The sequence below is a fragment of the Leptonychotes weddellii genome, chromosome 14 (genome assembly GCF_054177405.1).
Source record: "Leptonychotes weddellii isolate Sample4059 chromosome 14, ASM5417740v2, whole genome shotgun sequence".
Classification (NCBI taxonomy): Eukaryota; Metazoa; Chordata; class Mammalia; order Carnivora; family Phocidae; genus Leptonychotes; species Leptonychotes weddellii.
The window spans coordinates 1501144-1525371 of NC_138382.1; the positions used below are offsets into that span (position 1 = coordinate 1501144).

The 24228-nt window shown below is 42.9% G+C and overlaps 1 pseudogene; it reads right to left on the minus strand.

Annotated features, from left to right (window-relative positions):
- Positions 1-15290: 15290 nt before the first annotated feature.
- LOC145716955 (splicing factor 3B subunit 4 pseudogene) lies at positions 15291-23248 on the minus strand (annotated as a pseudogene).
- Between the last annotated feature and the right edge of the window lie 980 nt (positions 23249-24228).

Consider the following 24228-nt stretch of genomic DNA (forward strand, 5'->3'; position numbering starts at 1 on the left):
ACATCTGTTTTTTCCTGAGTTGTTTTAGCCATTCTGACTGGTGTAAGGTGGTATCTCATTGTGGTTTTGATTTGTATTTCCCTGATGGCTAATGATGTGGAGCACTTTTTCATGTGTCTGTTGGCATTTGTATGTCTTCTTTGGAGAAGTGTCTGTTTATGTCTTCTCCCCATTTCTTGACTGGATTATTTGTTTTATGGGTGTTGAGTTTGAGAAGTTGTTTATATATCTTGGATACCAGCCCTTTAATCTGTTATGTCATTTGCAGATATCTTCTCCCATTTCCGTAGGTTGCCTCTTAGTTTTGTTGATTGTTTCCTTTGCTGTGCAGAAGCTTTTTATCTTGATGAAGTCCCAGTAGTTCATTTTTTTTTAAGATTTTATTTATTTATTTGAGAGAGAGAATGAGATAGAGGGAGCATGAGAGGGGGGAGGGTCAGAGGGAGAAGCAGACTCCCCGCTGAGCAGGGAGCCCAACACGGGACTCGATCCCAGGACTCCAGGATCATGACCTGAGCCGAAGGCAGTCGCCCAACCAACTGAGCCACCCAGGCGCCCCCCCAGTAGTTCATTTTTGCTTTAAGAAGTTGCTTTGTCCTAGGTCGACAAAGTTGCTGCCTGTGTTTTCTAGGATTTTGATGGATTCTTGTCTCACATTGAGGTCTTTTATCCATTTTGAGTTTATCTTTGTGAATGGTGTAAGGGAATGGTTCAGTTTCATTCTTCTGTATGTAGCTGTCCAATTTTCCCAGCACCACTTATTGAAGAGACTGTCTTTTTTCCATTGGATATTCTTTCCTGCTTTGTCAGAGATTAATTGACCATAGAGTTGAGGTTCCATTTCTGAGCTCTCTATTCTGTGCCATTGATCTATGTGTCTGTTTTTGTGCCAGTCTCATACTGTCTTGATGATCACAGCTTTGTACTATAGCTTGAAGTCTGGCATTGTGATGCCCCCAGCTTTTGTTTTCTTTTTCAACATTCCCCTGGCAATTCGGGGTCTTTTCTGTTTCCATACAAATTTTAGGATTATTTGTTTCAGCTCTGTGAAAAATGTCAATGATATTTTGATAGGGATTGCATTCAATGTGTAGATTGCTCTGGGCAGAATAGACATTTTAACAATGTTTATTCTTCCAATCCATGAGCATGGAACATTTTTTCATCTTTTTTTGTCTTCCTCAATTTTTCATAAATGTTCTGTAGTTTCTAGAGTATAGATCCTTTACCTCTTTGGTTAGGGTTATTCCTAGCTATCTTACGGTTTTGGTGCAATTGTAAATGGGATTGACTCCTTAATTTCTCTTCTGTTTCATTCTTAGTGTATAGAAATGCAGCGGATTTCTATGTATTGATGATGTATCCTGCCACATTGCTGAACTGTTATATGAATTCTAACAATTTTGGGGTGGAGTCTTTTGGGTTTTCCACATGAAATATCATGTCATCTGTGAGGAGAGAGAGTTTGACTTCTTCTTTGCCAATTTGAATGCCTTTTATTTCTTTTTGTTGTCTGATTGCTGAGGCTAGGACTTCTAGTACTGTGTTGAACAATAGTGGTGAGAGTGGGCATCCCTCTCATGTTCCTGATCCTAAGGGAAAAGCTCTCAGTTTTTCTCCATTTAGAATGATAGTCGCTGTGGGCTTTTCATAGATGGCTTTTATGATGTTGAGGTACGTTTCCTCTATCCTTGTACTTTGAAGAGTTTTAATCAAAAAAGGATGATGTATTTTGTTGAATGCTTTCTCTGCATCATTTGAGAGGACCATATGGTTCCTGTCTTGTCTTTTCTTAATGTACTCTGTAATGTTGATTGATTTGCAAATGTCGAACCACTCTTGCATCCCAGGAATAAATCCCACCTGGTCGTGGTGAATAATCCTTTTAATGGACTGTTGGATCTGATTGGCTAGGATCTTATTGAGTATTTTGGCATCCATGTTCATCAGGGATATTGATCTGTAATTCTCCTTTTTAGTGGGGTCTTTGTCTGGTTTGGGGATCAAGGTAATGCTGGCCTCATAGAGTTTGGAAGTTTTGCTTCCATTTCTGTTTTTTGAAACAGCTTCAGTAGAATAGGTGTTATTTCTTCTTTAAATATTTGGTAGAGGGACGCCTGGGTGGCTCAGTTGGTTAAGCGTCTGCCTTCGGCTCAGGTCATGATCCCAGGGTCCTGGGATTGAGTCCTGCATCGGGCTCCCTGCTCCACGGGGAGCCTGCTTCTCCCTCTGCCTCTGTCTCTCTCTCTGTCTCTCATGAATAAATAAATAAAATCTAAAAATAAATAAATAAATAAATAAATAAATAAATAATTGGTAGGATTCCCCTGGGAAGCCGTCTATTCCCCAGACTCTTGTATTTTGGGGAGGTTTTTGGTTGCTGCTTCAATTTCCTTGATGGTTATGGGTCTGTTCAGGTTTTCTGTTTCTTCCTGTACAGTTTTGGTAGTTCATAAGTTTCCAGGAGTGTATCCATTTCTTCCAAATTGCCTAATTTGTTGGCATATAGTTGCTCATAATATGTTCTTATAATTGTTTGTGTTTCTTCGGTGTTGGTTGTGATGTTTATTTGGATCTTTTTTTCTTTCTTTTTAAAGATTTTATTTATTTGACAGAGAGAGACACAGCGAGAGAGGGAACACAAGCAGGGGGAGTGGGAGAGGGAGAAGCAGGCCCCCCACGGAGCAGGGAGCCCGATGCAGGGCTTGATCCCAGGACCCTGGGATCATGACCTGAGCTGAAGGCAGACACTTAACGACTGAGCCACCCAGGCGCCCCTTTTTTTTCTTTTTGATAAGTCTGGCTAGGGGTTTGTCAGTCTTATTCTTTCAAAGAGCCAGCTCCTGGTTTCATTGATCTGTTCTGGTTTCTATTTCATTGATTTCTGCTCTAATCTTTATTAATTCTCTTCTCCTGCTGAGTTTAGGCTTTATTTGCTGTTCTTTCTCCTGCTTCTTTAGGTGTAAGGTTAGCTTGTGCATTTAGGTTTTTTCTAATTTTTTTAGAGAGGCTTGGATGGCTATGTACTTTCCTCTTAGGACCGCCTTTGCAGTATCCCATGTTTTAAACTGATGTGTTTTCATTCTCATTAGTTTCCATGCATTGTTTAAGGTCTTCTTTAATTTCCTGGTTGACCCAAACATTCTTTAGCAGGATGCTCTTTAACCTCCAGGTGTTTGAGTTCCTTACAAATTTCTTCTTGTGATTGAGTTCCAGTTTCAAAGCATTGTGGTCTGATAATATGCAGGGAACAATCTCAGTCTTTTGGTATCAGTTGAGACCTGATTTGTTACCTGGTATGTGATCTATTCTGGAGAAAGTTCCCTGTGCACTCAAGAAGAATGAGTATTCTCTTTTTTTAGGATGGAATGTTCTGTATATGTTTGTGAAGTCCATCTGGTCCAGTGTGTCATTCAAAGCCCTTTGTTGATCTGCTTAGATCTGTTCATTGCTGTGAGTGGAGTGTTGATGTCTCGTACTATTAATCTATTATTATTGATCTGTTTCTTTACTTTGGTTATTAATTGGTTTCTATAATTGACTGCTCCCATGTTGGGGGCATAGATATTTACAATTGTTAGATCATCTTGTTGGATATAGTGTGATTTTTACCTTTAAGTATGATATAGTGTCTCTCTTTAAGTATGATATAGTGTCTCTCTGCATTTCTTACTACAGTCTTTTGTTTAAAAATCTAATTTGTGGGCGCCTGGGTGGCTCAGTTGCTTAAGCGACTGCCTTCGGCTCACTCAGGTCATGATCCTGGAGTCCCTGGATCGAGTCCCGCATTGGGCTCCCTGCTCGGCAGGGAGCCTGCTTCTCCCTCTGACCCTCCCCCCTCTCATGTGCTCTCTGTCTCTCTCATTCTCTCTATCTCAGATAAATAAATAAAATCTTTAAAAAAAAAAAATAAATAAATAAAATAAAAATCTAATTTGTTTGATATGAGGATTGCTACCCCAACTTTCTTTTGAGTTCCATTGGCATAGTAAATAGTTCTCCATGACCTTACTTTCAATATGGAGGTGTCTTTAGGTTCAAAATGAGTCTCTTAGGGCACCTGGGTGGCTCAGTCATTAAGCGTCTGCCTTCGGCTCAGGTCGTGATCCCAGGGTACTGGGATCGAGCCCCGCATTGGGCTCCCTGCTCAGCGGGAAGCCTGCTTCTTGGTGTTCCCTCTCTTGCTATATCTCTCTGTGTCAAATAAATAAATAAAGCTTTAAAAACACACACACACACACAAAATGAGTTTCTTGTAGCCAGCATATGGATGGGTCCTGCTTTTTTATCCAGTCTGATACTCTTTGTCTTTTTATTGGATCATTCAGCCCATTTACATTTAGAGTAACTATTGAAAGATATGAATTTAGTGCGATTGTATTGCTTGTAAAGTCCCTGTTTCTGTAGATTGTCTCTGTTACTTTGTGGTCTCTGTTACCTTGGGGGGTCTCTTCGCTTACAGGATCCCCCTTAATATTTCTTGCAGAGCTGGCTTGGTGGTCACATGTTCTTTCAGTTTCTGTCTGTCCTAGAAACTCTCTCTCTTTCCATTCTGAATGATAGCCTTGCTGGATAAAGTATTCTTGGCTGCATTTTCTTCTCATTTAGTACCCTGAATATATCATGCCAGCGCTTTCTGGCCTGCCAGGTTTCTGTTGACAGGTCTGATGGTATTGTGATGTTCCTTCCTCTGTAAGTAAGAAATCTCTTACTCCTAGCTGCTCTCAGGATAGCTTTCTTGGCTCTAAGATTTGCAAGCTTCACTCTTACGTGTCAGGTTGGTGATCTATTTTTATTGATTTTGGGAGGGGTCCTCCCTGCCTCTTGAATGTGAATGCTTGTTTCCTCCCCCAGATTAGAGAAGTTCTCAGCCATGATTTGCTCACATATACCTTCTAGCCCTCTCTCTCTCTCCACCCACTCTGGTATCCCGCTGATCCTGATATTGGTTCTTTTCAATGTATTATTAAATTCTCTAACTTGGGGCGCCTGGGTGGCTCAGTCGTTAGGCATCTGCCTTCGGCTCAGGTCATGGTCCCAGGGTCCTGGGATCGAGCCCCACATCGGGCTCCCTGCTCAAAGGAAGCCTGCTTCTCCCTCTCCCTCTCCCCCTGCTTGTGTTCCCTCTCTCACTGTGTCTCTCTCTGTCAAATAAATAAATAAAATCTTAAAAAAAAAAAATTCTCTAAGTTTCTCTTCATGTGCTATGAGTTGTTTTTCTCTTTTCTTCAGTTTCCTTCCTTTCCATCAGCCTGTCTTCTAGATCACTTATTCTCTCTTCTGCCTCATTTACCCTAGCTGTTAGAGCATCCAATTTAGACTGCATCGTATCATTTTTAAGTTCAGCCTGATTAGATCTCATTTTTTGCCCTTGGAGATTCTGCATTGTCATGTATGCTTTTTTCAAGCCTGGCTATTAGTTTTATCATTGCTATCCTGAATTCTATCTTTGACTTCTTGCTTATATCCATATCCATTAGTTCTGTGGCAGAGAACATTGCCTCTGGTTCTTTTCTTTGTTGTGAGTTCCTCCTCCTAGTCATTCAGGCTAAGGATGGTTGAGCAAATTAAGGGAGTCCAAAATACCAACCATGACCCAAGCAAAATGCACCCTAGAAAAAATCCAAAGTGGTCGGAAGCTACTACAGACACGCTAACAAAGCCAAGATGATCCAAAACAATAAACGGGGGGAGGGGAGACTATAATCTCTCAGGGTGGACAGAGTAAGGTAATCTGCCTGTTCCTGATTGATTTTTGGTTACAGAAGACGCTATATCCCAAAATTGCAAAGAAATCAGAACTTATATATATACATATATATGTACGTATCAAGATAAAGTTGAATAGAGTGAAAAGCAGACTAGTATGGGGCATAAATCTATAAAATGTAGATGTGAAAAAAAATGAAAGTTAAAAAGTGACTTAAAAACATTAAGTTGGGGGTGCCTGGGTGGCTCAGTTGGTTAAGCGACTGCCTTCGGCTCAGGTCATGATCCCAGAGTCCTGGGATCGAGTCCTGCATCAGGCTCCCTGCTCAGCAGGGAGTCTGCTTCTCCCTCTGACTGTACCCCCTCTTGTGCTCGCTTGCTCTCTCTCAAATAAATAAAATAAAACCTTTAAAAAAATAAACATAAGTTGAGAAATAAGAACCTATTTGAAATGGGAACAGGGTGAAAAAAAAAAAAGAAATGTAAAATTTTAGCCTGGAATATAAACAAGTCATGAGGGAACACCTGGAGCTCAATACATTATTTTTCCCTGGCGCTGGAGTTTTATAGTCCTGTGGGAAATAAGCTTGTCATTTACCTGTTCTTCTAGTCTGCCTTCTGGGGGAGGGGCTTGCTGCTCGGCTTCTCAGGCATCTTTGCCTGAGTGGAGTTGCCCCACTCCTTGTCAGGAGGATGGGCTTAACGTGGGCTTAATGTGAGCTGGTCATCTATATGGCTTTTGTTTCCTGGTGGCTTTCCGTGCCTCTTTAGAAGGTCAGAGCAAATATGGCCATGCGATAATCTCTGGCCCAGAGCTGCAAGGTTGCAGTGCCGTTCTTCAGTAATCCCTCCAGGTCAAACCATTTCCACTTCTATGTGTACCAAACTCCACAGACTCAACGCTGTTTGTGCCCACTGCAACTCTCCCAGGGCAGTTCCAGGGACACCCCCTCCCCCAGCATCTCTGTGCCTTTTGCCTTTGCAATTGTGAGCGGCCGTGGGCTCACATGTGCACCCTCTTCCGGGGCTCCCAGGTCATGGCTGGTCCTTTTGGGGGCCACACTGACCTGAGAGCTGTTTTCCATTTGTGGGTGCAGGCTCTGTGTGCGCCAAACCACCAAATCCCGAGGTTTGCGCCCACTGCAACTCTCCCTGGGGGAGTTCTGGGGACCCTCAAGCGTCTCTGTGCTTTGTGTCTTTGCGACCACTCGCGCACACACCCAGTTCCACTGTTCCCAGGTCACGGCTGGGTGTTGCCCTAGTGTCCTTCCTGGGGTCGCTGCCACCCTCAGAGTTGCCCAGTTATGGGCGCAGCTGTTTTGTATCTCCCCTGGGATGTTGAACAGCCCATACCTTTTAGTCCTTTTCAGGGTGCTCAGGCAGAGAGCAGTCTCCCTACTGGTCTGGCTCGGGGTTTATGGCAACCAGAGCTGGGAGTCCCTTTTGGGCTCGCTGACCATAACCAGTCTTCCCATTCCACTGCTTGGGCACTCTCTTCAGGCTCCCCCATTCTTTCTGAGTCTCTTGGGATCCTGGGACTACAATGATCCACCTAGAATTCTGCCCTACTCATCCCCTGTGCTCTTTTCAGAAAGGGATGTCTCTCACTGGAGCAGATTTCTAAGGGTCCCAATTTTCCCTCCAGTGTTTTATCACTTTCCGGTGGCCGGCTTGTGGAGGCTCCCTCCCCGCTCCGTTTATCTTTTGATATTTCCCCTGAAGGTTCTAGATTCCACACCTCCTACCTTGCAAAAAGTAGTTGTTTTTCTGCTTGTAGAGATCCAGATAAATTTTCTTACATCTCAGATTGAATTCGTGTGTGTTCAGAATGGTTTGATAGATATCCAGCTAAATTCAAGGGACCCGATGAAATGAGGTCACCTGCTCTGCTGCCATCTTACCCACAAATATTTATATTTATTTTTTAATAATGTGCAAGGCTTGAACTCATGACTCTGAGATCAAGACCTGAACTGAGATTAAGAGTCAGATGCTTCGGGCGCCTGGGTGGCTCAGTTGGTTAAGCGACTGCCTTCAGCTCAGGTCATGATCCTGGAGTCCCGGGATCGAGTCCCGCATCGGGCTCCCTGCACAGCGGGGAGTCTGCTTCTCCCTCTGCCCCTCCCCCCTCTCATGTACTCGCTCTCTCTCATTCTCTCTCTCTCAAATAAATAAATAAATAAATAAATCTTTAAAAAAAAAAAAAAAGAGTCAGATGCTTCACCAACTGAGCCACCCAGGTGCCCCTAAGCCTCCAACTATTATTATAGAACTATTTCTCTTTTCAACTCAGTCAGTTTTTGCTTCATATACTCTGATGGTCTGTCATTAGGTGCATAAATGTTTATAATTGTTTTATCTTGCTATAGTGAACTTTTTATTAACATATAAATGTCCTTCGTTGTCTCTTGTAACTTTTTTTTATTTAAGCTCTTATTTTTGTCTGAGAAATAACAAGTGTTGGCGAGGATGTGGAGAAAAGGGAACCCTTGTGCACTGTTAGTAGGATTGTAGCCACTGTGGAAAACAGTGTGGAGGCACACTCCAGCTCTCACTACCACTCAGCTGCAGGCAGGTGGCATGGAGATAACATAAACATGTCTGTCACTCATCTCCAGGGAAGATGTGAGGATCCTACCTGGGAAGTGTTGTCATCATTCATTGTTTGTAAACATTAAAGTGGCAAAAGGGAAATGTTATAAAATGATTCAACAGACCCAATTATCATAAAAGTGATAGGCCAGTCATCCATGAAACTCAAGAAAAGTTCATTAGATTAACTAGACTTTGTGGAGTGGAATGTGCATTTCTAACTGCAGTTCCCTAATTATCACTTAAAATTTTACCATTTTGTATATTTGACCTATATTTTTGTTTGGGTCTTAGATACCTGATAATATAAATTCTAAGGCAATAAAAAATTACCTTTTTTATGTTCTATAGATAATTCTAGATATTCCTGGAAAATTATACAGATTTAAAAATTGAAAACAATTTTGGACAAAGAAAATTATCAGTTTTACTTTTTCCACTTATCTGTCAACTGAGTAATTTTGGAGAACAGAGAATTGTAAACATTCTATGAATATCCTCAACACAAACAGAAGGCCATCTTAAGGTGAAAATCCTCTTTTATAACTGATAAACCAGAGACTCTCTCAAATCTGAGAGATCTTAGGACTTCTGGCAGAGCCATGCCTTGGGTGCCTTAATTGTCTCAGTCACTCCTGAGATTAACAATGCAGTGATGTCCTGCCATAGCATTCATCTCTTCAAGTCCAAATCTCAGAGTGACCCAGCTGAGCATAGGCCTGTGGTAGGTTTTTCCAACATTCATTGTTCTTTTTATAAACAAAATCTTTTATAATGGCCTGTAACTCCAGGTGTGTAGGATTTTTCTCTTATTTTCATTTTTACTTCTTCTCTGTCCCCAACTGCCCCTCTTTCTGCTTTCTTTGGGTATTCACCTATTAGCTCCTGGTGGCCCTTAGTGGCCTTTGCTGTGAGTGTTGACCACCCTTTCTTGGGCATCCCAGTCAGCCTCAGATGGGCTGGGGTCAGCATCCAGGAGGGCAGTGGTAGCAGCGGCCTGATTTTCCAACGGTGGTTTTGAGGAGGAAACTCTTAGTATGCTAATGGACACTGGCTTTAGGAGTGCCCAAACACATCAACCAGGAGACTTGTGATCTTAAGTCTGTTGAGAAACCTCCTTGGGTATCTTGGGGGATGAGAATGAAGTGACCCTTCCCCTTGACAAAGATTCTGTCCTGGGAAGATTCTACTCAGGGTTCTCTGAACTTTCCAACTGGCATTCTTCTGAGTTCTCTGCATTGTCCAGTTTTAGTAAGAGTCCTGCTAAGTCATTTCAGCCAGAGTCCCCACCCTCAGTATCTGGTCAGGTTCCTTATCATCCTCCACCATCCCCCAGGGAGGGTGTCTGATCACCCTGGCCTGCCTCCAGCAAGAATCCTATGAGGTCCATTTAGCCCTGGTCAAAGACAGACTAGGATCATACACATGCTTCTGATGTCCATTCTTACCAGACCTCTTGGTGACTCCCGGAGCTTTGTATGATCTCCCCCTCCCCATTCTCTACATCTGGACTTTGACGTCTATGATAGCAGCTTTGAGTGACATAGGGCTTAGTGGTCAGACTGAGGACTGTGGAATGTGGGATGAGTAGGGGGGCAAGGGGAGCACAAACAAACACAGAAAAGTTTAGTGGTCAGCATACATGCAGGACTGTGCACAGGCCAGAGAGGTCCTGGGACATGCTGGGGTACAGCACTCCTTCACTGTTGGCAGCAGTAAAGCCTGTGGATTTTAGGTCCTGCTTAATGGGCACACATCACAAGGGAGATACTGGGTTTGAGGAGCCTGTGAGGACTACAGAAAATGCCAGCTCAGTGCAAGTGACGGATGGTCAGTGCACAGTTGTTGGAAAGGACATCTCCCCTTAGCTTGCACAGAACAACTTCTAAAGCAGACAGTTGCCCTGCAAGCGCTTTCACATCTCTCTTCTAGTCCAAGACAATCCTGCAGGAATGCATGTCTTAGGGTGGCCATGCCTCCTCCACCCTCAAGGGGAGTGGTCTAACTTCCAGTGAGGGGGTGCTGGTGCTGTCTCTGCCCATGTTTGTACTGTGAGTGCACACGTATTCCCCTGTGTGCACACCTGAGGGATTGAGGGGTGGAAGAGTGCAGTATGTCTGGTTGGTTGTAACTGTGTACCTGAAGGCACAAGGGCTTCTGCTGTGCCTGTCTTTAGCATGGTATGGTCCTAAGGACATGCACATATGTCACCACCTGTAAGTCTGGACCACAGGCCACATGTAGCTATTTGAATTAAAAAATTTTTTTTTAGATTTTTACTTATTTGAGAGAGAAAGAGAGTGCACAAGTTGGGAGGAGAGGCAGAGGGAGAGGGAGAAGCAGACTCCCCACTGATCGGGAAGCCCGATATGGGACTCAGTCCCAGGACACTGGGATCCTAACAGGAGACAAAGGCATAAGCTTAACCAGCTGAGCCACCCAGGCACCCCTGAATTTAAATTTAAATAAAACTAAACAAAATTTAAAATTCAGCTCCTTGGTCACACCAGCCACATTTCAGAGTGCTCAATCCATATATGATAGTGGCTGCTGATTGGACAGCACAGATCTAGAACATTTTCATTATCACAGAAACTTCTACAGGACATCCCTGCTCTAGAGTATTGTTTGTGCACCCACGTGTTTGTATGTGTCCTAGTCCATGAATGTATCCTTGGGTCAGTCCCCATTTGTGCATGAGGGTCAGGTTTCTCCATGTGCTGCTTGCATGTGTGTACCCAGGAGTGCTTTCATGAGTTCACATGGTTGTGTGTGTTCCTGGCTCTGCAGGTAGGATAATGGCAACAAGGAGTCACATAGGGTTAGATGTCAGTCTGGGACAGAGTTCAACTTTGCTGAGCTTCAGTTTCCTCACATGTAAGATAGCAGTAGTAATCCTTTCCTGCCACTGTGTTGTTGTAAATGATGGAGTGCCGATCATTATCATCCTTATTTCAGCTATAGCAGAGATCTTAGAGATATATTCCAAAATACAACGTAAGTGGTTACTGTGTACGACACCCCTATGATGATTGTTCCTGAACATCTCTGGTGACAAACAGTATTATTAGTGAGCGCCTCCAGATACTGGGAGAGATGCTCATTACCTTGAGCTATAATCTGTCATCTCTACCAGCTAACACTAGTCCTTCTGTCAGGGTACAGACAGTCTTTACCCAATGATAGTCCTTGAGTTATTTGAAGGTAATATCTTGTCTTGTCCAAATTTTTTTTTTTTGTCTTGTCCAAATCTTCTTTACCAAAAGTTCACTTCCACACTTCTTGCCAATCTGATCATGTCTTCTAATATGTCATGTTTGTAAAGATCCCTTTGCTCCTTACTCCCAAATGTATGGACTCGTCAGACTCTATTGGAGTGCGGTCTGATTGGGCTATCGGTATTTGTACTCATTAGTAGTTAGTTGATAATACAAATAAGTTTTGCTAAATCTTGGTGGTTTCCAAAGGCCACAGTTCAAAGTTAAAAATTAGTAAAATTCTCTTATTAGAAGAAAAAATGTGCTTTCCTGTTAATCAGAAACATTCCACATTGCTCAGGTTTTCTGCTCCTGATTAAAGAGGACTGGAACAAACATACATGTGTCTGCTACTAATGAGGTTAAAAGGAATAAAGTAATGTTATCAAATCTTATAGAAGGTCGTAGTTACAATCTAAAAACAGAACCATAAAATCTGTTATCTTCCCTTCCCAGAGGGAATTTTGAGTTCAGGAATAAATGGGCCTCAGACCATGTTGAGGGAGAGTTCAGAGTCATCTTTGGAGACCAGAGTTTCTAATGGTCCACGCTTCACAAGAATTCATACTGATTCATAGAACCATGTCATACTGATATCGCCAATTCCAGTCCAGCACCACAGAGTACATTAGAGCCTTCCTCCTTTACTTTTTCTGTAGTTTCTTTCTCCAACAGAGAGAACCTGGCTGTTGTTATCCATAATATATTTACTTCTTTCTTAATCCTAGAGTATACATATGATGTGGGGTACACAACCCCAATCCTTTTTGATTTTAATGATTTCTGAGTTGTTACCAACATTTATAAATGTAAGGACAATTAAAAGTATACCCAGTGTTCCTCTTTCTGTTCCTTCAGCCCTATTCCCATTTCCGCATCCTCACCCCTTGTCCATTCCCATCTCTATCATCTCATTAGTTTTTTTTTTTTTTAAGATTTTATTTATTTATTTGAGACAGAGAGAAAGAGAGAGCACATGAGAGGGGGGAGGGTCAGAGGGAGAAGCAGGCTCCCTGCTGAGCAGGGAGCCCGATGCGGGACTCGATCCCGGGACTCCGGGATCATGACCTGAGCCGAAGGCAGTCGCTTAACCAACTGAGCCACCCAGGCGCCCTCATCTCATTAGTTTTTAGTTTATATTTCCTGTGGGGTTTTTTTGCACATGTGATAGATATATGTATATTTGCCTGTTTCCTTTACTTTCTTGTATAAAAAGTAGATACTTCATGAGAAAGTTCTTACCTTTAAGTCCAATCCAATACCTAGACAAATGGCATAATCTCAAACATTTAGCAACTTCAAGTGAATACATAAGGAATGAAGAAAAGCTTCTAAAACTAATCTGAATTATGTACTCTATTTTCTATTTTTCTCTGTCTGTAAATATTCTTGTCCTGCATATGAGTGTCCAAAGGCACTTAACCATTCAACAAACGTGTGACCACAAAACAGTGGCAGGCATCCTGTTTGCCACTCTGGTCTGTTGAAACACTCATCTCTGTTTCTAAACTAAGAGTATATGCAAGCTTAGAAACTTCTGATGGGCGAATGCAAGAGTTCAGGCTAAGTGGATGGATCTCTGATGCCACTCAGCCCCAAGATTCTGTGGGGCTCTGTTCCCATGGTGTCATGGTTCTAATATTCCGAACTGTGGGAGAATCATTTTGCTGAGACATTTACGGGAAGCCTCACTCCTGTTTTGACCTTCCTCTGCCAAAGTTTGACCATGGGTGGAATGGGCTACACAGTGAAGAAGCGCACCTTGACAATAGGAGATCCCATATACCTGCGGAAGGCCCTTGTGAACAATGCTGGAGAGGAGAAGAGGACTAGGCTCCACATTCAAAAACTCCAGAAGGCTTTAGATACCCGGTTCAGGGAAATTGATAAAGAAAAAGCATCCCTGAGGAAGTTTTTAGGAAAGCTTCACAAGACAACTGGCTATTTCACTCGACTGCCCTTCTGGTGACCAGTGCCACAATGGGTGAGGAATTCATGGAAAAGGCTCAATACAAAACACATCTGCGTCCCCTGCTATCTCTGTGTGACCCAAGAAAGCAGTATAAGGAACCACTGAGACAAGTTGAAAAAGACTATACACTGAAGATCCAAGTAGAATGTCTGTAAGGGAGTCAACAGATATCTCCTACAAAAGAGAGAATAAGGCCTTGCTGTTTCCAGATGATCCCATGCTGTTACAACTTCAAGTGGTAACAGGCAGTGCATACACTATTTCCATTCAAACGTTCCTTAAGACAAGAATAAAGCTTAGCTATTATAGAGATCGTTCTGATATTGATCATGGAATACATCATATATTTGCCTTCTTTTCTCATTGATAACAATTATTTTCCTATACTTTAATAGCACGAATAAAAGTTGAGGGAAAAATTAGGAAAAGCATAGAATCTTGAGTTTATAAAAGAACTTGACTCAAATCTAGGCTTTGCCATGTGTTACCTGTGTGATCCTGGACTTAGAAACTCCTTTCTCTCATTCAAGATGGCGATGATAACACCTCTATTAAAAGATTGCTTTAAGGGTTAAATAAGATACTGTACATACAGGGCATATTGCAGATAGCCCAACATGGTAATAGCTAGTATTGTAATTGATTCTGTTTTATTTGTATTACTGTGTAATGGAGCTGTGGTTCTATTCCTAGCTTTCTAATATCTTAGGTCTCTAGGCAAGTCTGTTTCCATCCCTGGGCCTTTGATTTTGCATGGCTGTAATGTGAGAACTGGACTGGACCATCTCCAAAGCCCCTTCCAGCTGTGAGCTTGTTAACACAGTACTACTTCAGAAGGTGTCTGCAGCACAGAGAAAGGATCCAGCAATCAGAATGCATACCTAGGTGACTAGGGGCTTGGATACATTTTCTTTTTCTTTTTTTAAAGATTTTATTTATTTGACAGAGAGACAGCGAGAGAGGGAACACAAGCAGGGGGAACGGGAGAGGGAGAAGCAGGCTTCCCGCCGAGCAGGGAGCCCGATGCGGGGCTCGATCCCAGGACCCTGGATCATGACCCGAGCTGAAGGCAGACGCTTAATGACTGAGCCACCCAGGTGCCCCTTGGATACATTTTCTATTTAGCCATGACTTACTTACCAATCACATGTTTAAAGATACACGTTATTCAAGTATGTATATTCTTAGCATCCTCTTGTGATTTATTTTCTAGGTGACTGCAGAGCAAGTGCAGCCTAGTTCATGAAAGCCTTTGGGATTAAGTCACATGTCTTTATTACTTCTTTAGGCTCTGCCATCCAGCAGACATGGATTCTGCCAGATACTGCTGTATGATACTAGGCAAGTTAGCTAATACTTAAAATACCCTCCCTGTACCATAAATTGCCTAGATTTTTCAACTGTACAATGGGAATAATAGTACTTCACTCAGAAGACTGTTGTGATGTCTTCCTATGATACCACGTATATGTCTTAGCACATCTGACACTGCTGGAATTCATTACGTAGAATTGCTGTGGTCATTTCTGGGAATAGGCGACAACTGGAGCTTCTGGGCTAAGAAATGGCATTATGGATTCTGTCAGCACTCATAGTGTGAGTCATTACTCTTGGATCTCAGATAAGACAACTTGCTTAGCTAGATCTCAATCACCTGCAACAGAAGTGTGTATACATGTATTTAAAAAAAAGATGAGAGAGATCTAAAGATAGAATGTAGTGAGTTTGAGGATTTCAAGAAAAAGACATGACCACAGACAGCAGAAGTACACAGTAAGTTTTATTTGGATGGTGTTTGATGGGTTGCATGAGGGGCAAAGCCCTTTACAGGAGACCTTCCAGAGGCAGTGGCACAGGACTACTGCCCAGAAGGGGAACAGGGCATAGGAACTCCTAGGAGAGCGGGGGTTTCGGATAGGGGGCTTAGGTGTCTAGGCACTGTTGCTCAGCAACAAGATGGAAAGTGCATTGGTCTGCTCAGGCTGCTGTAGCAAGGTACCACAAACGAAGTGACTTAAATACAAATTGATTCTCTCAGGTCTGGAGGCTAGAAATCTAGGGTCAAGGTGTCAGGGCAGGTTTCTCTGGAGGTCTCACCTTGGCTTGTAGGTGGCTGCCTTCTCCCTGCATCCTACAGGGTTGGCCACGTGCATGTTTGTCTCCTGATCTCCTCTTCTTGTAAGGACACAGTTACATCGGATTAGGGCTGACCTTAATGATCTCGTTGTATTTTAGCTCTTTAAAGACCCTATCTCCAAATAAAATCACATTCTGTGGTACTAGGGGTTAGGATGACAACATATGAATTTGGGCATGTTCATATGTTCTGAAAGGCAGCAGCAGTGTAGGGTCTTTCACGGCCCCAATGTTTGCCTTACCTGTGGCTAGCAGATGTTGGGTGCAGTTTCACAGGGTGTGCAAAGCAGCTAGGCTTTAAATGGGCTTATTTGGACTGTATTTAAAGCACACATGTAAAAATATATAAAAAATTGAATTTGGTACCAGTATGCTTTGAACTAGAAGTCTCAGCCTGCTGTGAAGAAATAAACAGCATAGGGGCCAATATATGGGGCATTTTTGGCTGATTTACGTAACAGTCCATCTGCTGGCTCCATGTTTGTTTTATAATTGAAATTGTGTGTTACTTTGTATTGCCTGAGTCTGGAGCCAGTAATAAAGCATTCTAAAGACCCCATGTCCTACAAGGCACAAAGCAGGATTTCAAAGCCCACTTACAGCTAGCTGGGGAGAAGGTCAGGAGAATAGGTCAGAAAAGGAGATTTTTACTTGTTCGATCTGTTTCGTCAGTAAAGTGACATTATGGCCCCATTGATACATGTCTCTGGCTATCTGTTAAAGCTTGATGAGTATTACCAACCCACAAGCAGCAAGATATGTGAGCAAGTGTACAGACCTCCCTCCTTTAACAGCTCATAAGAAACTAAGGCTTTGCAATTATCTAACACCATGGTCCTAAAGTACACTGACATTCAGCCAAGAGTTCCAGTCCCTGAGCCATTTAGTTTCTGTGGACAATTCCTTGGACACAGCTGTTTTCTTTTAATTGTTGTAAACCTGTATACCTTTTGTCCTCAGATTGGTGATTCTAGAGTGGTTAGCACCAGGGAGACTGCTGGGAGAACTTGTTTGTGGCATTGGAGAGGTTCAGCTAGCATGTGGACTTGGGGGATTCCCTTGCTGAGTAAAAATCTACTGGAATTTTGAGCCATATCCAAGTACAGAAAGTACTTTGCAGGGTTGGAGGAAAGCTTGTGACAGGGAGGCCATTTGATTTTCTTTCAGGTCCACCAGGCTCCCTCTGCTCCCTGTATGTTCTGTGTTCCTGAGAAAGTACAGTTTGTGTGGCTTAGTGCAATTCCAATTATAGTCTAATGGGCATGGGTGTTAACTTTCACATTTAGCACCTGGGTCAACTAAGTGGGTTTTGTGCTTAGCCTACCACTGCCTACACATTTCTGTGACTAGCCTCACACAGATTCATTGGATGTCAGTGCTGCTGTTGAATGTTGTTGAGGGGAGTAGGTGCATGTTGATGAGTGAGGTTTACAGACTTTGGCAAGGGGAGAGCTATTATGCTTATGTGCACCAAAATCAAGTTGTTAGAATCAAACCCAGCATGCGAGTAGGTCTGTTTAGGTATATATCACTGTGGCTAAGGCCATATGCAGGTTTGGTTTGGTGAGCAGTTGTATGTTCTTTCTAGCTCAGATTATTGTGCAGTAGTGATTGAGCTTCCCACAGATTGCCAGTAGTAAGAAGCATCAGTGTGCTTTCATGGGTGTGGAATGAGCTTCACAGGTGCTCTTGGTGGTTTGAACAAAAGCTAATTTAGCTGTGTACCACATTAGATCCTCTGCCATGGGGCACTCACACATAGGATCCTCACAGATGGGCCAAGTTATTTCAAAAATAGACATCAGTTGTATTACACATTTGGCCCATTTCTGCCCCTGTTTATGAGAATGTTGCTGTGTTTCACTGTGGGACCACCTGCTCCATTGTCATTGTCTAGGGTAGATGTTTTACAACTTTTGTAGCTTCAGGGGTGGTACCTTGAGAGGTAGTGGGGTGATCACATCAGTAAAGCTCCTCCCAGGTTGGCTGTTACCTCCAATGGCTGCACCAGTTTGCATTCCCACCCCCAGTGTAAGAGAGTTCCTTTTTCTCCACATCCTCATCAACACTAGTTCTTGGGTTGTTTTTGCCATTCTCACAGGTGTGAGGTGATATCTCATTGTAGTTTTGATTTGCATTTTTCTGGAGATGACTCATGTTGAGCATCTTTTCATGTCTGTTCACCATCTGGATGCCCTTTGGAGAAATGTCTGTTCATGTCTGATGCCCATTTTTTAATTGGGTTGTTTTTTGGGTGTTGATTTGTATCAGTTCTTTATATATTTTGCATACAAACTCTTTATTGGATATATCATTTGCAGATATCTTCTACTCAGTAGATTGCTGCTTAGTTTTGTTCTCTCCTGCACTGTATACAAGTTTTTATTTTTTTAATTTAAATGCAATTAGCCAACATATCATCAGTTTCAGATGTAGTGTTCAATGATTCATCAGTTGCTTATAACACCCAGTGCTCATCACATCATGTGCCCTAATTAATGCCCATCACCCAGTTACCCCATTCCCCACCCACCTCCCCTCCTACAACCCTGTTTCTTTCCCAGAGTCAAAAGTCTCTCATGGTTTCTCTCCCCCTTTGTTTCTTCCCATTCAGTTTTCCCTCTGTTCCCATATTGTCCTCTGCACTACTTCTTATATTCCACATATGAGTGAAACCGTATGCTAATTATCTTTCTCTGATTGACTTATTTCACTTAGCATATTACCCTCCAGTTCCATCCATGTCAGTGCAAATGGTAGGTATTCATCCTTTCTGATGGCTGAGTAATATTCCATTATATATATGAACTGCATCTATTTATCCATTCATCTATTGAAGGACATCTTGGCTCCTTCCATAGTTTGGCTATTGTGGACATTGTTGCTATGAACGTTGGGGTGCATGTGCCCCTTCTTTTCACTACATCTGTATCTTTGGGGTAAATACCCAGTAGTGCAATTGCTGAGTCATAGGGTAGCCCTAGTTTCAACTTTGTGAGGAACCTCCATACTGTTTTCCAGAGTGACTGTACCAGCTTGCATTCCCACCAACAGTGTAAGAGGGTTCCCCTTTCTCCACATCCTTGCCAACATTTGTTGTTCCCTGTCTTGTTAATTTTAGCCATTCTGACTGGTGTAAGGTGGTATTTCATTGTGGTTTTGAATGGTATTTTTCTGATGGCAACTGATGTGGAGCATTTTTTCATGTGTCTATTGGCCATTTTATGTCTTTGGAGAAGTATCTGTTCAAGTCGTCTGCCCATTTCTTATTTTTTATTTTTTAATTATGTTTAGTTAGCCACTGTATAGTACGTCATTAGTTTTTGATGTAGTGTTCAATGATTCATTAGTTGCATATAATAGCCAGTGCACATCACAACACATGCCCTCCTTAATACCCATCACCCTGTTACCCCCCCAACCCCCTCCCCTCTGAAACCCTCAGGTTGTTTCCCAGAGTCCATAGTCTCTCATGGTTCGTCTCCCACTGATTTCTCCCCCTTCAGATTTCCCTCCCTTCCCCTGTGGTCCTCTGTGCTATTGCTTATGTTCCACATATGAGTGAAACCACATGATAATTATCTTTCTCTGCTTGACTTACTTCACTTAGGATAATCCCCTCCAGTTCCATCCATGCCAATGCAAATGGTGGGTATTCATCCTTTCTGATGGCTGAATAATATTCCACTGTATATATGTACCACATCTTCTTTATCCATTCATCTGTTGAAGGGCATCCCAGCTCCTTCCACAGTTTGGCTGTTGTGGACATTGCTGCTGTGAACATTGGGGTGCATGTGTCCCTTCTTTTCACTACATCTGTATCTTTGGGGTAAATACCGAGTAGTGAAATTGCTGGGTTGTAAGATAGCTCTATTTTTAACTTCTTGAGAAACCAGAACCTCCATACTGTTTCCCAGAGTGGCTGTACTAGCTTGCATTCCCACCAACAGTGTAAGAGGGTTCCCCTTTCTCCACATCCTCACCAACATTTGTCGTTTCCTGTTTTGTTAGTTTTTGCCATTCTAATTAGTGTAAGGTGGTATCTCATTGTGGTTTTGATTTGTATTTCCCTGATGGCTAATGATGTTGAGCATTTTTTCATGTGTCTGTTAGCCATTGTATGTCTTCTTTAGAGAAGTGTCTGTTCATGTCTTCTGCCCATTTTTTGAGTATTAAGTTTGAGAAGTTCCCTTTATAGATCTTGGTTATCAGCTTTTTATCTGTAATGTCATTTGCAAATATCTTCTCCCATTCCGTGGTTTGCCTCTTAGTTTTGTTGACAGTTTCCCTTGCCATGAAGAAGCTTTTTATCTTGATGAAGTCCAGAAAGAGCATACTTGCTTTTGTTTCCCTTGCCTTTGCAGACTTGTCTTGAAAGAAGTTCCCGATGTCGAGAGTTTACTGCCTATATTCTCCTCTAGGATTTTGATGGATTCCTATCTCACATTGAGGTCTTTTATCCATTTTGAGTTTATCTTTTTTTTTTTTTTTTAAACAATGAGTTTAGTTTTTCTCTGTGCATTTGCAAAACACTTAGGACCAACATAGAAAAAAAAATAAAACCGGGCGCCTGGGTGGCTCAGTTGGTTAAGCGACTGCCTTCGGCTCAGGTCATGATCCTGGAGTCCCGGGATCGAGTCCCATGTCGGGCTCCTTGCTCAGCAGGGGGTCTGCTTCTCCCTCTGACCCTCCCTCCTCTCGTGTGCTCTCTCTCTCTCATTCTCTCTCTCTCAAATAAATAAATAAAATCTTTAAAAAAATAAATAAATAAAACCTCCTGTGAAAAACATTACACTTAAGGGAAAAAAAAAAAAAAAAAAAGCCTGAGAGGGATTAGTGCCTTAGCCATAGAGAGCTACAGCAACTCTGATTGGTCCAAGGAATTGAAAAGATAATTGGGAAGATAGAACAGGAGGCAAGAGAACGAGAAATTACTGAGGAAGAGGGCCTCGAAGTGGGCCACGAGGGGGAACTGGAGGCTGGGGGGTGGGCCGGGGTGGAGGGAGGGGCCCCCGCTGGTAGCCATAGGGTGGGGGTCATGGAGGCCCAGTGTATCCATGAGGAGGCATCAGTGGAGGAGGTCCACGCATCCCATGTGGAGGCAGAGGACCTGGGTGACCCATGGGAGATCCAAATGGAGGCCCTCAAGGGGGATGCCTATTGGAGAAGGTCTAGGATGAGGCATTCCAGGTGGCGGTCGGGGTGGTGGCTGCCCCCCAGAGCCTGGGGGCCCAGCATGGGGGTGTCATAAGCCATGAGGGCCATGGTGGGCCAGCTGCATCTAAGACATCCCTCAATGGGGCATCCCACCCGGTGGGAATGGGTGAGGATGTGAGTGTCCATGTCCAGGATGTCCAGCCCCTGGGGTTCCTGCTGATGGTGGGCCATGTTCTCCAGCCCCAGGAGGCAGAGGTGGTGGGGGCATGGCTGGGGGTATCCCAGGTGGAAGGGATCCAGGAGGCAGCACTGGGTGTGGAAAGACCCATGAGGAGGCATGCCTGGTGGAGGAAGCCCAGACACCAATGATGATACCACAGAATTGGGGGCTGAGGGTGGAGGGGGTGCATCTGCAAACAGCTGATGAGGGTGGTCGGCCTGGGAGAGTGGGTTCTGGGCTGCCAGAAGTTGTTCAGCTGCTGAGCCATGGCGCTTACCCTTGGAGTCCTTCTTGAAGGCATAGGACACAGTGATAGGGCCGTTACAGAGATACTGCCCATTCATGGCCTCAATAGCTGCATCTGGAGCATCAAATGAAGCAAAATTAATAAAGGCATAACCTTTGGAGTTGCCTGTGTCAGGGTCCCGCATAATCTTCGGGGTTTGTAAGATGACCCCAAAGGCGCCGAAAGTATCATAAAGCAGCTTCTCATCAATCTCCGGGTCTAGATTGCCAATGAAAATGTTGGCCACCACATCCAGGTTCTTGTGAGCTGATGCTTTGTTCACCTGTATTGGTTTCCCATAGAGTTTGATCATGTTCATGACCTTAATGGCATAGTCAGCATCTTCCTCACTCAAGAATTTCACAAAGCCATAGCCTTGGTGCTTACCTGTGACTCTATCCTTTGGCATGTGGGTGTTGACTACTGGCCCTGCCTGAAGAAATAGCTCCCACAGCAATGGTTCACTAACCTTCTCATCCAGGCCCCTGACGTGGACAGTGGCATCCTGTTTCTGCTTGGAGACTGGCCTGGCTGCCGTGGCGAAAGAGCTCCCGCAGTCTCCAGGCAGCTATCCCGCTCTCTGACCGCAGTCACTACTTCCACTTCTGGGGCCATTTTGAGTTTATCTTTGTGTACAGTGTAAGGGAATGGTCCAGTTTCATTCTTCTATATGTAGCTGTCCAGTTTTCCCATCACCACTATTGAAGAGACTTTTTTCCATTGGATATTTTTTCCTGATTTGTCAAAGATTAGTTAACCACAGAGTTGGCGGTCCATATCTGGGCTCTCTATTCTGTTCCATTGATCTATGTGTCTGTTTTTGTGCCAGTACCATGCTGTCTTGGTGATCACAGCTTTGTAATATAGCTTGAAATCGGGCAATGTGATGCCCCCAGCTGTTTTTCTTTTTCATCATTCCGTTGGCAATTTGGGGTCTTTTCTGGTTCCACATAAATTTTAGGATTATTTGTTCCAGCTCTTTGAAAAATGCCAATGGTATTTTAATAGGGATAGCACTGAAAGTGTAAATTGCTCTGGGCAGGATAGACATTTTAACAATGTTTATTCTTCCAATCCATGAGCATGGAATATTTCTCCATCTTTTTGTGTCTTCCTCAATTTCTTTCATAAATGTTCCGTAGTTTCTAGGGTATAGATCCTTTATCTCTTTGGTTACAGTTATTCCTAGGTATCTTATGGTCTTTGGTGCAATTGTAAATGGGATCGATTCCTTAATTTCTCTTTCTTTAGTCACATTGTTAGTGTATAGAAATGCAACTGATTTCTGTGCATTGATTTTGTATCCTGCACAAAAGGATGAATTGCTGAATTCCTGTATGAGTTCTAGCAATTCTGGGGTGGAATCTTTTGTGTTTTCCATATAAAGTATCATGTTATCGGTGAAGAAAGAGAGTTTGACTTCTTCTTTGCCAATCTGGATGCCTTTTATTTCTTTTTGTTGTCTGATTGCTGAGGCTAGGGACTTCTAGCACTATGTTAAACAACCGTGGTGAGAGTAGGCATCCCTGTGGTATTTCTGACCTTAAGGGAAAAGCTCTCAGCTTTTCCCCATTGATAATGATATTTGCTGTGGGCTTTTTCATAGATATTTTTATGATATTGAGGAATGTTCCCTCTATCCCTATAGTCTTCAGAGTTTTAATCAGGAACGGATGCTGTATATTGTCAAATGCTTTTTCTGCATCAATTGAGAGGATCATATGGTTCTTCCCCTTTCTTTTATTAATGTGCTCTATCACATTGATTATCTTCTGATATCTGCCTGCAGAATCACAGCTCTGTCCTTCAGCAATCAGACAACAAAAAGAAATGATAGGTATCCGAATCAGCAAAGAAGTGAAACTCTCTTCAAAGAGGACATGATACTCTGTGGAAAATCCAAAAGACTCCACCCTAAAATTGCTACAACTCATACAGGAATTCAGCAACATGGCAGGCTGTCAAATCAACGCACAGAAATCAGTTGCATTTCTATACACTAACAATGTGACTGGAGAAAGAGAACTTAAGGAGTGGATCCTATTTACAGTGTGCCAAAACCATAAGCTATCTAGGAACAAACCTAACCAAAGAGGCAAAGGATTTGTACTCAGAAAACTCTAGAACCCTCGTGATTTTCTGGATTTTCTGCTTGTGGAGATCCAGATATATATTCTTACATCTCAAGCGGATGTTGTGGGTGTTCAGAATGGTTTGGTAGATATCCAGCTAAATTCAGGGGACCAGTTGAATGAGTCCCCTACTCCTCTGCCATCTTGCCCCCTTGTCTTATGCCCATTTCTTGACTAGATTGTTTTTGGGGTGTGGATTTTGATAAGCTCTTTATAGATCTTGGATACCAGCCCTTTATCTGATACGTCATTTGCAAATATCTCCCATTCCATAGGTTGCCTTTTAGTTGTGTTGACTGTTTCCTTTGCTGTGCAGAAGGTTTTATCTTCATGAGGTCCCAATAGTTCATTTTTTATTTTCTTTCCCTTGCCCTTAGAGACGTGTCTGGTAAGAAGCTGTTGTATCTGAGGTCAAAGAGGTTGCTGCCTGTGTTCTGCTATAGGATTTTGATGAATTCCTGTCTCCCATTTGGGTCTTTCATCCATTTGAGGTCTGTGTGTGTGTGTGTGTGTGTGGTGTAATGAAATAGTCCAGTTTCATCTGCATGTGGCTGTCCAATTTTCTCAACACCATTTGTTGAAGAGACTTTTTTTCCATTGGATATTCTTTCCTGCTTTGTTGAAGATTAGTTGACTATAGAGTTGAGGGTCCATTTCTGGGTTCTCTATTCTGTTCATTGATCTGGTGTCTGTTTTTGTGCCAGTACCATACTGTCTTGATGATTACAGCTTTGTAATAGAGCTTGAAGTCCAGAATTGTGATG